Genomic DNA, 15,289 nt, shown 5'->3' with positions numbered 1-15,289 from the left:
GATCACTCAGATCAACGGCCAAAAATTGCCCTTACCTAAATTAATTCCCAACTACCCCCCAAACCCTTTCATTTGTTAACCTATGCCGCCTCTTCATTCCCCTCCTCTCCCAAATCCTCTCTACAACAACATCAAACCCTAGCCACTGCCCCCTTAATCTACCCTAATCTATGGCTTTCCATGGTCGCCTATGACCTGTATCAGCCTCCTATGGCTTCTATGTGTTTGTTACTGTGGTCTCATGACCAGATTCTGAATGGGCTTGGTCCAATCCTTGCTCGATGACTTTTCTCTGGTTGTCTCTGACCTTTCTCCGGCCAGCCATGGCCATTCGAGTCAGACCTTTGACTCCCCTGTCTAGATCGGTAACTTTCGAAGCCTCTCTCACCTTTTCTGGGTCTTCTGAAACCCTAATCTCTAAGATCCTCTCCGATTACCTTCAGATCTACTTTAAATCTGTGTTTATCTTGAACTTTTAAACATCTTCTAGAAGTTTCTTCAATTTTGCCTTCAAAACGACTCTTTGTCTTTTCCGATTAGGGTTTTTCCTATTAAGTTATTTCAAAACCTCTTCTCTGACTTTTAACATGTTTAAGATGTGTGCTTGTTTGAACTCTTGTTTGACTTGTCTGTTTACCACCCTCTAAACTCGATTGATGTTGAAAACCCTAATCACTTTTGGGTTCATTCGAGTTTCTGAAGCTATTTGTTAATGTTTGTTTAATTTACTTGTTCATCATCTTTAAACTCGATTGGTGTTGAAAACCCTAATTTCTTCGGGTTCATTCGAGTTTCTGAGACTATTTGCTATATATTGTCGTATTTACTTGTTTATCATCTTTAAACTTGATCGATGTTGAAAAACCCTAGTTTTCTTTTGGGTCTATTCGAGTTTCTAAACTGCTTGTTCAACTTATTTGTTTTTCATCTTTTTAGCTTGAATGTTGTTTAAGGAAACCTATGTCTTTGAGTCGAAACTGCTNTGGTATAGATATATATGCATATATCCAAGTGCTTCATTACTTTTCCTTAATTTTAAAAGATTTTTTTTATCTATTATTCTCCTATTTTTATCCATAAATTCAGTAATTGTTTCCAAAATTATCATTTTTTGGTGATTCACTTATTGCACTTTTTTATCTATGCTAAAATATAGCCAAGGGAATTTTTGCATATTTTTCCAAATTTATTTAGTATTTTTAAAGCAAAATTGCATATAATTGCAATATTAGCCTCTTTCAAGATTTAACTACATTTATGTTCATAAAATTAAGTCCGGTATTTTTAAATAATCAATTATGTGTCATAAATCATTTTAGTACCACTAATTGATTTCTAGAAACTGTTTTACTATTTTTTATAAATCAAATAGGAAAATTTGGCTATTTAAATGTTAGCCCCATTTTATTTCGATTGTAGCCCAATTTGAACCCCAATCACCCTGGCCCAATTCCTACTCATACCCGACCCCAACCCCGATTAAAACCGACCCAAACCCAGTCTCATTAAACGCCCCTTTACCCGTTCAATCCAAGCCGTTGATCACTCAGATCAACGGCCAAAAATTGCCCTTACCTAAATTAATTCCCAACTACCCCCCAAACCCTTCCATTTTTACCCTACGCCGCCTCTGCATTCCCCTCCTCTCTCAAATCCTCTCTACAACAACATCAAACCCTAGCCACCGCCCCCATAATCTACCCTAATCTATGGCTTTCCATGGTCGCCTAAGACCTGTATCAGCCTCATATGGCTTCTACGTGCTTGTCTCCTGTGGTCTCATGACCAGATTCTGAGGAGGCTTGGTCCAGCCTTTGTTCGATGACTGTTCTCCGGTCGTCTCTGACCCTTCTCCGGCCAGCCATGGCCACCCGAGTCAGACCTTTGACTCCCATGTCTATATCGGTAACTTTCGAAGCCTCTCTCACCTTTTCTGGGTCTTCTGAATCCCTAATCTCTAAGATCCTCTCCGATTTCCTTCAGATCTACTTTATATCTGTATTTATCTTGAACTTTTAAACATCTTCTAGAAGTTTCTTCAATTTTGCCTTCAAAACGACTCTTTGTCTTTCCCGATTAGGGTTTTTCCTGTTAAGTTATTTCAAAATCTCTTCTCTGACTTTTAACACGTTTAAGATGTGTGCTTGTTTGAACTCTTGTTTGACTTGTCTTTTTGCCACCCTCTAAACTCGATCGATGTTGAAAACCCTAATAACTTTTGGGTTCATTCGAGTTTCTGAAGCTATTTGTTAATGTTTGTTTGATTTACTTGTTCATCATCTTTAAACTCGATTGGTGTTGAAAACCCTAATTTCTTCGAGTTCATTCGAGTTTTTGAGACTATTTGCTAGATATTGTCGGATTTATTTGTTTATCATCTTTAAACTTGATCGATGTTGAAAAACCCTAGTTTTCTTTTGGGTCTATTCGAGTTTCTAAACTGCTTGTTCAACTTATTTGTTTATCATCTTTTAAGCTTGAATATTGTTTTTGAGTCGAAACTGCTCGTTTAAATGCCTAACTTGATTTGATGGTTTTTGTTTCAGCATCTTTTCCTCATGTGATTCCACTAATTCTGGGAAACTCGACTATGCTATGAGACCCTTTGCATCTTCTGACACTCTATTTTCTTCACTACTGGTTCAATGAGACCTGACCTACTTGACTATCATGTTTTGAATATTTGCTATCTACTGACTTTGTACTACTATTGCATGCTGTTTCTCTTACCAATAGCTTGGCCTCACATGTCTTTTGTTTATGCATTCTATTTATATGCTGAGGTTCCTTCTTTCACTGATGCTCAATTTTGGGACTGATTTTAAAACTTCCCTTTTTGTGAACTCTAGTTTTACTCGCCTGCTAAAGTGATTGATCCCTTTCCTTACTTATGACCTTGCTGGATCTTTTCCCCAAAAAAAAAAGAAAACACACAAGTGTATCTCTGTACTTGGACTCGATTATGTACTTGATGTTTTACTACTTTCTTTTATGGTAATAATCAGTCTGCCTACAAACTGATCTTTCTTTCCTTCTTTTGAACATGTTAGCCCCATTAACAAGTAATTCCTCAATTAAAAGAGAATCACTTAGTTGATTGATTCTGATTGCTGATTACTTCCATATTTGCATTGAACATTATTTACTGCCTTATTTCTCACAGGTTTTCAAAACTATAAATACCCACCTCCTTTTCTTGCAAACACACGAACACAAGGCATAAAACACTCGAGTTCAGACACACACCTCACTAAAATCTCTCTCTCTCTTTTTTGCTACTTGCATTGCTGCCTTACCTAGCCGGCTGAAAGCCAAAGCTAGGCTGTGGGAAGCTTGCTCATTTTTTCTCTACATTTGCATCTTGACTGGTATGTTCTAACTAATTTTCAACATCAGCAACAACATGTTTCTTTACTGTTTCTTTCATCCTTATTTGCCTCCTGTTTGTATTTAACCAAGTTTCATTATTAAGCATGCTGAAGTCTGCCTTTCTGTTCTGAATTAATGCTTCTGTTAATTACTTATCATGGCTTGAGAACCTTAAATCCCCATACCCAATGTGTTTGGTATCTGTGGTTGGTTTGGGGCATGACAGCATTGAACATTGTTGTGCATGACCCAAACCTGATCCCCCTGGGATCATAACCTCCATGTATTCTCTAATTGTTATGTGTTCTGATTGGTTCATAGGCATGCTAGCACCTCCTATTGCTGTGCATGCCCAAACTGATCCCTGCCTAAGTACATAGGCTCCTTGCAATGGATTCCCAACCCCTGACCCCCTTTGTATGAAGTTATTAACCCTGTGCTTTACTAATTCCTGTTTCCCTATCACCCTCTACCCCTCTCCTTTATCCCCTCAGTTTTTTTTAAAAACTCTATTCCTGCACTTCCACTATCATTCTTAGACTTAAGTTCTGCTCCTCTTGAGTGAGCCTTGCCTTGGGACACATGAGCTCCCTCTGAACTTGGACACATAAGGGCTGGCCCTTCCACATTGCACTCTTCTCTATTTGGTTCTATGAACCTGGGTGTAAGCACTGCCCGGGGTCCCTTGAGAACCTTTGGAAACTCTGACATACCCAGGTCCGAGAAAGGCTTTGAAACAAGTGGTATTTGAGGCGTTTTGTTCCATAACTCAGAGAGGAAGTCAGAATCAGGCTTTGTATGGTTGTAATTTCCGTTTTATGTATTTTTCTTGATGTAATTCAGCAACTGGTCTGTAATAATTTGTAATAAACATTTGGGGTTGGCTAATTAAAAAAGGGGATGGGTAATTATGCATGCTCAAGGGTAGAAAACATGCCCATAGGATTTGTAATTTGAATGATTCAATTCTGCATTTAGAAAGCATGCCTATAGGACTATTTTATATCCCGCGTGTTCAATTCTGCATTTTAGACACCATGCCTATAGGGGTTCATTTAAAATTCTGCATGTTCAACTTCATACCTAGATAACCTGCCTATAGGACTTTATTTCAAATTCTGCACGCTTGTTACCACTTAGACATCATGCTCTAGGATCTAAACGACTATAAACGGGTATCGTGTTTATAATGTTAAAATCAGTATAATGTATAGAAATCATGCCTATAGGAATTCCCAGGTGAAAATCCTACCTGTTTCCATTTCACATTCGACTAGATATCATGTCTATAGGAATTAAAACCAGTAATAATGGATATCATCATCTGCAGAATCTGAGACTAGTCTAATTTAAAAATCAGTCTATTCTGAACCAGTTCTTAAGTAACTCAATCTCCCTATTTAACACGGTTTAGCAAGCATGCCTATAGGATTTCAAACCACTCATTTTTAAGTTTGTTACTGCTTTGCCACAGTCTGAATCAGTAATAGATACCATGCTCATACGATTCTCCCCCAAACACTTAGGCAAACCTTAGGTAATAACAATAAATAAAGCTGAGCCCGTTTCTGTTAGTTATTGCTACAACCAGCAGGCAGGCCTGATTCGGACTTCTTATCTGAGTTATGTAATAAATTGGTCTGCTTCAACAACTTAAACTCCCCCTTTGCCTTAATATTTTCAGACCCTGCTTGTTGTTTAAGTCATGCTATTGATTGCTTTGTTTGAGGAGGTATATATGAGCCTTCATTGTTTATGTGCTTCCCATGTTATTGTGCTGTCCTATATGTTTTGTATGTCGCCTTAGATTTTTCACCTTTGACACCTAAAAGTCAGCATAATATCCCTCCCTTTTAGGATTAGTAGTCCTAAGTGCCTCCAGGACTGATAGGAATGGGACGGGTAATAGCATGCAATAGTGGTTGTGACCAATCTACGCTTTAGTACCCTATGGGTGGGAAGGGTAGATATGGATATGATGACCGGTGCACTAATGCCACGTGTATCCCCTCTTTTGAGGAGTGATTACCGGGTATTGCATTGATGTGATCCATATTATAAATAAACCTAGGACCCCTTCCCCTCTCTTTCTTTGTCTTTAAAGTATTATGACCTCTTTTCAAAATCAGCCTTTTAATAATTGCTCTTTCAAACGTTGTTTACTTCCAAGCATTTGTGTATTAAAATCCCCTCTTATTTGAGCTGTATCTGCTTACATGTTAATTGCATCAAATTCACAAAGAATTGTCTGGCTGGGAACCACACTAGTGGATCCTGAGGGGTGCCTAACACCTTCCCCTTGGGATAATTTCAAGACCTTACCCTATCTCTGGTTATCAAAATGTAGTTGTAGTTGAACCTTGTAGGTGTCCTAATGCACCATAAATCATTAGGTGGCGACTCTTCAAAAAAGGCAAAACCCAGTTCCCAAAAGGAACGAGTTGTCCATATCCCAAATGTCATTTACCCGATTCTCCCGACGAGAGGAGGGAAAAAAGGGGGCGCGACAGTATGGCGACTCTGCTGGGGATCTTTTTTAGGCTTTTACCATTTCAGATTGTTCTTGTGAATTTGTCCCTTCCCTTTATATGCAATTACTTGTTTAAATTCCTTTAAGCATTTAATTTCTTTTCAAAGGCAAAACTGACTTATCTTCTTCGTTTCTTTTCTTTATTACTGTTTTAAATTATAAACTGCTGTATCTACTTCTTTCTTAATGTGCAAATACATGACAACATGGTTTTAATTATTGCATAATTATGCTCAACATCATATTTCACTCGTGCCAAATAAATACTATAGCAACGCTTATAATGAGTGGTTGCGCTCTTCCTATATCATTACCACCCTAAATTCGGCAAGGCATATTTGCGGTAAAACCAGGCGATCAACGGTGTAGTCGACGGTTCCGTGCCTTCCCCCTTGAGTTGTCCACTCAAGGGTACCAGTCTAAAACACCACAGAAACCTTATTCTATTTAAACTGTGCATGCATCATGGTCAAACCTAGCTGGGTCAGTTATGTTGTCCACATAATGACCCTTTACGATAGCCTTGCCCAAAGTCCACTAGGTTTCCCTAAACCCAAACAGACATCACCAAGTTTTGTGCATTTATTTGGAGAACTGAAATGCGTCATGCTAATTGTTGGTATTAAAGAGTCGAATCTGGTGGGGGTCAGGGTCTAACCTTATTTGCCTTGCAGAAATATGAGGCACGAAGTCCCTAGATTCAGCATGGTCACCAATATTCATCCGAGGTTGCTAAGCTGGTCGAGGGATCTTCACTCTAGTGATGAAACTCTCGTCCGAAAATATCTGGGAAATCTCCCGTCCCCTTTTGGAGGTCCAACCTAACAACAAAATCATAGAAGTTGCTACAATGTTCTGGGATTGTGAAAGGGCTGTATTTCGCTTTGGGGACATTGAAATGACACCCTTGTTAGAAGAGATAGGAGGGTTAGCCGGGTCTACTTATGCCTGAAAACCGTAAAGGTAGGGGTTTCCTCAAAATGATGGGCCTAAAGAAGAATCCAGAGTTGACATGTCTGAAGGAATACTATATCCCTTTTGACTATTTATATGAGAGGTACGGTCACAGCAAATCCTACCGTACCTACCCTGACGAGTTTGCCATCACATCCTTGGGGCACATTCATCGAAGAGTTTTTGTGTTTATGTTTTGTTTCCTGGGGTTGATACTGTTTCCGACAAAGAAAGCAAGGATCCACACCAGGCTAGCCATGGTAACTAAAACCCTTATGGAAGGGATTGGTGGGCAACCATTCAACATTGTGCCCATGATAATTGCGGACATATACCGAGCCTTGGAGAAGTGTCAACAAGGCGCAAAACACTTCGAGGGCTGCAATTTGCTACTCCAACTCTGGCTTATGGAGCACCTCCAAAGGGGTGAATACCGACAAGAGATTCAGCGAAGGGACTGGGATGATCATATCGCTTTCCATCATCCGAAGCAAATGAATTACATGCCCAATATGTTCGCTCAGCTAGAAGATGCCAAAGGATGGGTAGAGCTATTTGATAATCTAACCGAAGAACAGGTCCAGTGGATGTTCGAGTGGTTTCCGACCGAGGAATTCATCACCCGATCCAGAAATGCACCTTTTCTGTTACTGATCGGTCTGAGGGGAACATATCCTTACGTCCCTTTCCGAGTTATGAGACAAGCCGGTAGAAAACAAGTTGTACCCAGGGTCGACAAGATGAGTCATTTCCGAGCTGACTTCCAGGATGATGATAGTCCTTACAAATGCCAAGCTCAGCATATGTGGCATTGCAAGATCATAATGGGGAGAGATACCATCGAGCCAGACAGGTATAATGCTGGTTGCGCTCCTTTCTACTCAGGGTGGTTGGAAGATAATCATGGTGGTTTGGGCCAGCCAGGGTTTGCCCGAGGTCACAGAATCATAGATGAAAGGGCCGAGACACAGGTCAAATACTACCAATTGCGCAAGAGAATCCGGGAGTGCGAAAGCGAACACCGCGAGATACAAGAATCTAACCAGAAGTTAATTGAGGAATGGAAGGACATGGCTGTCAGTGCCAACAAGCGACTGGGATACTTGGAGCGAGGCATAATGGAGTTGGAGAGAAAGTTTCTCAAGAGGGTCGAAGACTGCCAAAATGCTGAGGTACCCGAAGGAGGACACCTAGCCAGGGCCTACCTATTGTTGGGATTTCGCGAGTTAGGAAAGCTGTTCGATGGAGCCACAGATGCCGAATCTGGGGAAGGTCCTTCTGGGATCAAGTAGATAGGAAATTTTCTTTTCGCTTTATAAAGTGTAATAAGGCCGTTGGCCATTAGTGATTTTTCATTTCCTGTTTGTTTAGTTTCGATATGGGATTCGTCTATTTTTTATCAAATAAATGAGGCAGTTAGCATCCTAAGTTCTCCGAATTAACTTGTCGCTAGGCCTACCTCGGGCACAAAGAGGTCCCCAAATTAGGACACGATTTACATTCCCGCACTATGTGTTTAAACACTGCAACACTTTTTATAATTCTCACTAACTTGGTTACCTTTTTTGCTTTATTTTTTGTTTTGTTATTCCCCTCCCCAAAGGTTAGTTCGTGCACTCTGGCAACATCATCCTATTCCATGAGATCCAGGGGCCCTCCACCCACTCCTCCTCTTAGTCCTATCAAAAACGAGAACAAAGGCAAGATGGAAGATTTGAACAGCGTCAGAAAGGAGAATTCAACTGAACGGGTAGAGGTCACTAATGTTCATGGTACTCAGGTTCCTAAGGAAAACGTATCCCAGCTTGAACAGAAATTGCTAAAGTTCCAGGAAGAGCTCGACCAGGTTCGAAATTTGGCAAGTTTGTCATTCTCGCTCAGCACCCCAGATATCACCTTTCCCAATACTCAAAACCCTACACCACCTCAAAACATCCCGAAGCAACAAAATCATCCCACTCCTCATACTGTTCCAACAAAGAACCAATGCAACACTTGCCACACTCCAAATAATAATCCGTTACTCATCCCCGAACCATAAAACTCTGCAAATAACCACTTCCACACCCATACACCTGGCCACTACAACAATCCCATTTACGTGGAGACCGTGCCACTCTCCACCCAACCTATATCTTGCACCCCTGAGACCGAGGAAAAGGATCTACTCATAAAAAAATTGGCTGAAGAGCTTAAGAAACTAACTAGCCGAATCCAAGGCGTCGAAGGAAGTAAAGGTATTGAAGGGTTGAACTATGAAGATCTATGCATACAACCAGATGTTGAATGGCCAGAGGGGTACAAACCTCCGAAGTTCGAAATGTTTGACGGTACAGGCGATCCAAGGGTCCTTTTGAGGACGTATTGTGACAAGCTGGTTGGGGTAGGGAAAGACGAGAGAATCCGTATGAAGCTGTTCATGAGGAGCCTAAAAGGAGATGCGCTGTCTTGGTACATCAACCAAGATCCAAAGATATGGTCAAGCTGGGTAGGCATGGCGTTTGATTTCATGGACAGGTTCAGGTTTAACACAAAGAATGCGCCGAATGTGTTCTATATTCAGAATCTAAAGAAGAAGCCTACAGAAACATTTCGCGAGTATGCTACTCGCTGGAGATCCGAAGCTGCTAAGGTCAGACCTGCCTTAGAAGAGGAACATATGAACAAATTTTTTGTCCGGGCCCAAGACCCGCAATACTATGAACGACTAATGATGATCGAGAGCCATAAATTATCTGACATTATCAAACTGGGGGAACGGATTGAAGAAGGCATTAAGAGCGGTATGGTTACAAACTTCGAGGCCTTGCACGCTACAAATAAGGCCTTGCAGTCCAGTGGTGTGTCCAAAAAGAGGGACGTAGGAGCCGTGATGGTCGCACAAAGAACCAAATCTCCTATCAAGTACCAAACCTACCCAACACCTCCACTCACATATCAGCCCACTCCGAACTACCAAGCACCCTCACCACCCGCCTATCAACCATCTCCACCTCCCATATATCAGCCTACTTCGCCCATATATTCCCAACCCGCACATGTCTACCAAACTTATAAGGCTCAACCATCCCACTATCAATCACCTCCTGCCCGTCAGAACTTCCCTAGACCCCGACCAAATTTTGACCGCAGGCCTCCCAAACAATATAAAGCCATTGCTGAACCCATCGACCAACTATATGAAAGACTCAAAGCCGCCGGTTATGTCACCCCCATCCCTGCTACAACCCCTGAGAACCCTTCTCAGTGGGTTAACCCAAACAAATCCTATGCATACCACTCCGGCATGAAAGGGCTCACCATCGATGAATGTCGTTCCTTGAAAGACAAGATCCAGTCTCTGATCGATAATAAGGTTATGTGGCAAAGGAACCCACCCCAAATGTCCGCAACAACCCTCTGCCGGACCATAAGGGTGGGAGTATTCACATAATTGAAGTAGAGGATGATTGGGATCCCGAGGGATCCATCGGGTTGATCACGGAGGGCGATGATCCAAAGAAGCCAGCAGTTACCCTCAACCCCATCATGATCCAGATCCAACCATCTGAGGTCACTGAGGTAGATGTGTCTATCCCTCTTGAGTTCGAAGCAGCGCCATCAGCAAAAGCATCAGCACCATTTGAAGTTGTAGTTTTGCCACCCAAAGAACATGTCCCATTCAAAGTAAAGGTGGCCGCACCGATCCCAGGGGCAATTTCCACTATGCCATCATTCCATACAAAAGCTATACCCTGGGATTACACAGCCGAGGCTAGGAGGAAAGGCAAGGTCAGGTTCAAAGAGACTGTTGCAGCACAGGGAATAACAAGAACGGGGAGAGTTTATACCCCTGAGTACCTAGTTGAGTCCAACAAGGAGGCCTCCAACCGGCCACCCATCATTGAGACGGGTCCGGACGACCTTTGGATAAAAATACAGGCCAAAGAGTACTCGGTCATCGACCAGTTGAATAAAACACCAGCGCAGATATCTATCCTCTCATTGCTGCAGAATTCAAAGGCACACAAAAATGTTCCTTTGAAGGTGCTGAGTGAGGCATACGTGCCAAGCAACATCACTGGCGGAGAAATGGCCAATATGGTGGGACAAGTGTTAGAAAGCCATAAAATCACCTTCTATGAGGACGAGCTTCCACCTGAAGGGCTGGGTCACAACAGAGCCCTGCATATCACCATGCAATGTGAGGACTATTTCATCACCAGGATCCTGGTCGACTGGGGATCCAGCCTTAACATCTGTCCTCTGGTAACACTCAAGAAGTTGGGCAAAGGGCTGCACGAGATAAAAGAAGGAGCAATCAACGTAAAAGCTTTTGATGGGTCTCAGAGGTCCACCATCGGTGAAATTAGCTTATGTCTGCAGATGGGATCAACCTGGTCCGATGTTGATTTTCAAGTAATAGATGTGCCCGCATCCTACAACTTGCTACTGGGGTGGCCATGGATTCATTCTGCGGGGACCGTGGCTTCGACACTACATCAGGCCGTGAAATTTGAATGGAATCACCAGGAAGTGATCATTCACGGCGACGGTAGCAACCCCATATACAGTCGCCAGACCATTCCGGCAATAGGGGGAAGAAGAAAGTTAGGTGGAGAAACCTACCACCACATCGAGCAAGTCAATGTTGTTGACAATGATAAATGGTGGGACAACAAGATCGAGAGTATATTGAATTGGAGTGGGTACGAACCTGGCAAGGGGCTTGGCAAGAACCTCCAGGGGATTGCTAAAACCATAAAGCTCAAGATGCACGACACTACTTTCGGTTTGGGATACGAGTACACTTGAGAAGAATTTAACAACTGGTCGCCACCATGGCGCGGTCCTTACTATCCGTTGGAACAGCCAATACCACCTTTGGAGCAGACTTTCCAACAGGCTGACATTGTTTATGGGACAGACGAAGAGGAAGCACTTGCTGCGGTGAAGAACTTGTTCTTAGAAGACAATGACATGGACTGCTGTGTTGCTTTCGCGGAGGAGGGGGAGGAAGGCCCTTCCATACAGGCTGTAAGCAGAGGAGCACGCCGCAATAATTGGACTATCAGAACAACCAGAGCCCGGCAAGCCTCGGGGTAGCAAGGCTAAAACAAGTATCATGCACTATTTTTATTTACTAGATGATTTTCTTTTCGCATCTTTATTCCCGCACATTACTATTACTTATCTTGATGAACCAATGACTGTGACATGCAATGAGACAACGCAACAAACAGACATGGATTCAGAGGAAGATGACATACCAGAGGAGATCGTCAAAGAAGTTGAGAACTTTTGAGAGTAGACCTAAGTCCAACCTGGACGAGACAGAAATTGTTAACCCGGGAGATGCAGAAAATGTCAAGGAAACACGTATCAGCATTCACTTGTCGCCGTCAGAAAAGAGCGAATACACCGAATTTCTGAAGGAATATGAGGACATATTCACCTGGTCATATGATGACATGATTGGTCTAAGTACATCTATTGTGGCCCATAAACTACCAACTGATCCAACATGTTCGCCGGTAAAGCAGAAGCTCAGAAAGTTCAAGCCAGATATGAGTTTGAAAATCAAAGAAGAAGTCACTAAGCAAGTCAAAGCTAAGGTTCTCAGGGTAGTAGAATATCCGACATGGTTAGCCAACATTGTACCATTCCCGTAAAGATACATGATCAACCAGCTTATTGTGCCCATGTTGAAGAAGAAGCTGACGGAAAGCCTTGGTTTCATGATATCAAGGAATATTTGGCAAAAGGAGAGTACCCAGAGCTTGCCAATCATACGTAGAAACACACACTGCGGAGATTGTCCAACAACTTCTTCCACAACAGAGGAATCCTGTATAGGAGGACTCCTGATTTGGGACTGCTAAGGTGTGTCGACGCAAAGGAAGCATCCAAGCTGCTAGAAGAAATTCATGCTGGGACCTGTGGTCCACATATGAACGGCTTCGTCTTAGCAAAGAAGATACTCCGGGCTGGTTACTTTTGGATGACTATGGAAACAGACTGCATGCAGTATGTCTGAAAATGCCATCGCTGTCAGGTTCATGCCGTCATGATAAAAGTGCCACCAAATGAGCTCAATGCAACAAGCTCACCCCGCCTAGGGAATGGATGTTATTGGTCCAATAGAGCCCACTACTTCAAACGGACACAGGTTTATCCTAGTAGCCATCGATTATTTCACCAAGTGGGTCGAAGCAGCATCTTACAGAGCAGTAACTAAGAAAGTCGTGGCATACTTCGTCCGCGACCGTATTGTTTGTCGATTCGGTATCCCAGAGTCGATCATCACCGATAATGGCTCCAATCAATAGAGACCTAATGAAAGGTATGTGCGAAACCTTCAGAATTAGCCACAAGAATTCTACAGCCTACAGGCCTCAAATGAACGGAGCTGTGGAAGCCGCCAATAAGAATATCAAGAAGATATTAAGGAAAATGATAGAAAAGCACAAACAGTGGCATGAGAAGTTATCGTTTGCTCTATTGGGGTATCGCACCACAGTCCGCACATTGACCGGGGCAACCCCCTATATGCTGGTTTACGGTACAGAAGCCGTCATTCCCACCGAAGTAGAAATTCCTTCCTTAAGAATCATTCAGGAAGCTGAGCTCGACGACGCAAAATGGGTGAAAAGTCATTACGAGCAGCTAGCTCTTATAGATGGAAAGAGAATAAACGCAGTTTGCCATGGTCAACTCTATTAGAACAGAATGTCCAGAGCCTTCAACAAAAGGGTCAAGCCAAGACAGTTCACATCGGGACAACTGGTGTTAAAGAAAATTTTTCCGCATCAAGATGAAGCCAAAAGGGAAGTTCTCTCCCAACTGGCAAGGTCCGTACATGGTTCACCAGGTTCTGACAGGAGGAGCCCTCATACTCGCAGAAATGGACGGAGAAGTTTGGCCAAAGCCGATTAATTCAGATGGTGTCAAGCGCTACTATGTGTAATCTTTGTGTTTTCCCTGCACGATGTAATTGAACTACGCCTGACCTGATTCCTGTTTAAGAGGGATACGTGGGCAGCCCTATGGGTTCGGTCACAATTAAATAAAATTTTCATTTTCCCCAAAATTGGAAACTGGGGCAAAATTTTGAGGAGGACCCTCAAAATTCCGAAGCAATTTCAGCCGAATCATCGCAAGCAACAGTCAGAATCACCAACCCATTAAACTGGGGAAAAATTTTGAGGAGGACCCTCAAAATTCCATAGCAAGAGAGGTTGCAATGACCCAAACTACGTCACAGTCGTCGGTTCATCTAAAAGCTATTTTATTTTCTAAACTGTACACTTATGTCGTATTTTTACGAAATCATTCATGTTTGTTACTAAAATTACCTTGTTTAGCAACGCAACCCCAGTGATACATACAGTATAACCAGATCAAAATAGAACGAGCCAAGCAAAACCAGCGGGGGATACGAACTAACCTTCCCCTTTACAAAACTCAAGATTTTTCTTTGGATGCAAGCACTAGGACTATGAAATCATTAAGCATACTGTACACTCACAGGGCATATCTTGATCAAGAACACGATTCTCCGAACCATTGCACTAACCAATATTTGCTATCAGCACGCACCCGTAATATTTCGTATGTCGCAACGCTCCCAGTAATCACCACGCCGCAATCTGCCATCAGCTAAGAAAGCTCTACTGTCATTTGCTATTTTTTTTCTTGCATAAGGCTACCATTCTGCCTTCTGAGACTAAACGCTGTCTCCATCTGCATTTCTGCATTGCATAAGGCTACCATTCTACCTTCCGAGACTAAACGCTATCTCCATCTGCATTTCTGCATTGCATAAGGCTACCATTCTGCCTTCCGAGACTAAACACTGTCTCTATCCGCATTTTTGCATTGCATAAGGCTGCCATTCTGCCTTCCAAGGTTAAGCTCTACCTCTACTGTATTTCATGGGCTAAAAGATCGCCTCATACTACATCTGCATGGCTAAAAGATTGCCTCATACTGCATTTTATGGGCTGAAAGATCGCCTCATACTGCATCTGCATGGCTGAAAGATTGCCATATCTGCACGGCTGAAAGATCGCCACATCTGCATGGCTGAAAGATCGCCTCATACTGCATTTCATGGGCTGAAAGATCGCCTCATACTACATCTGCATGGCTGAAAGATCGTCTCATACTGCATTTCATGGGCTGAAAGATCGCCACATCTGCATGGCTGAAAGATCGCCTCATACTGCATTTCATGGGCTGAAAGATCGCCTCAACTGCATCTGCATGGCTTGAAAGATTGCATTAAATCTGCAGGCTGAAAGATCGCCACATCTTGCATGGCTGAAAGATCGCTCATACTGCATTTCGAATGGCTGAAAGATCGCCTCAATCATTCAGCGAGTCGTCTATACTGCATTTCATGGGCTGAAAGATCGCCACATCTGCATGGCTGAAAGATCGCCTCATACTGCATTT

Source organism: Nicotiana attenuata, unplaced genomic scaffold (assembly GCF_001879085.1).
Source record: "Nicotiana attenuata strain UT unplaced genomic scaffold, NIATTr2, whole genome shotgun sequence".
Classification (NCBI taxonomy): Eukaryota; Viridiplantae; Streptophyta; class Magnoliopsida; order Solanales; family Solanaceae; genus Nicotiana; species Nicotiana attenuata.
Note: the sequence above shows the minus strand (reverse complement) of the source record.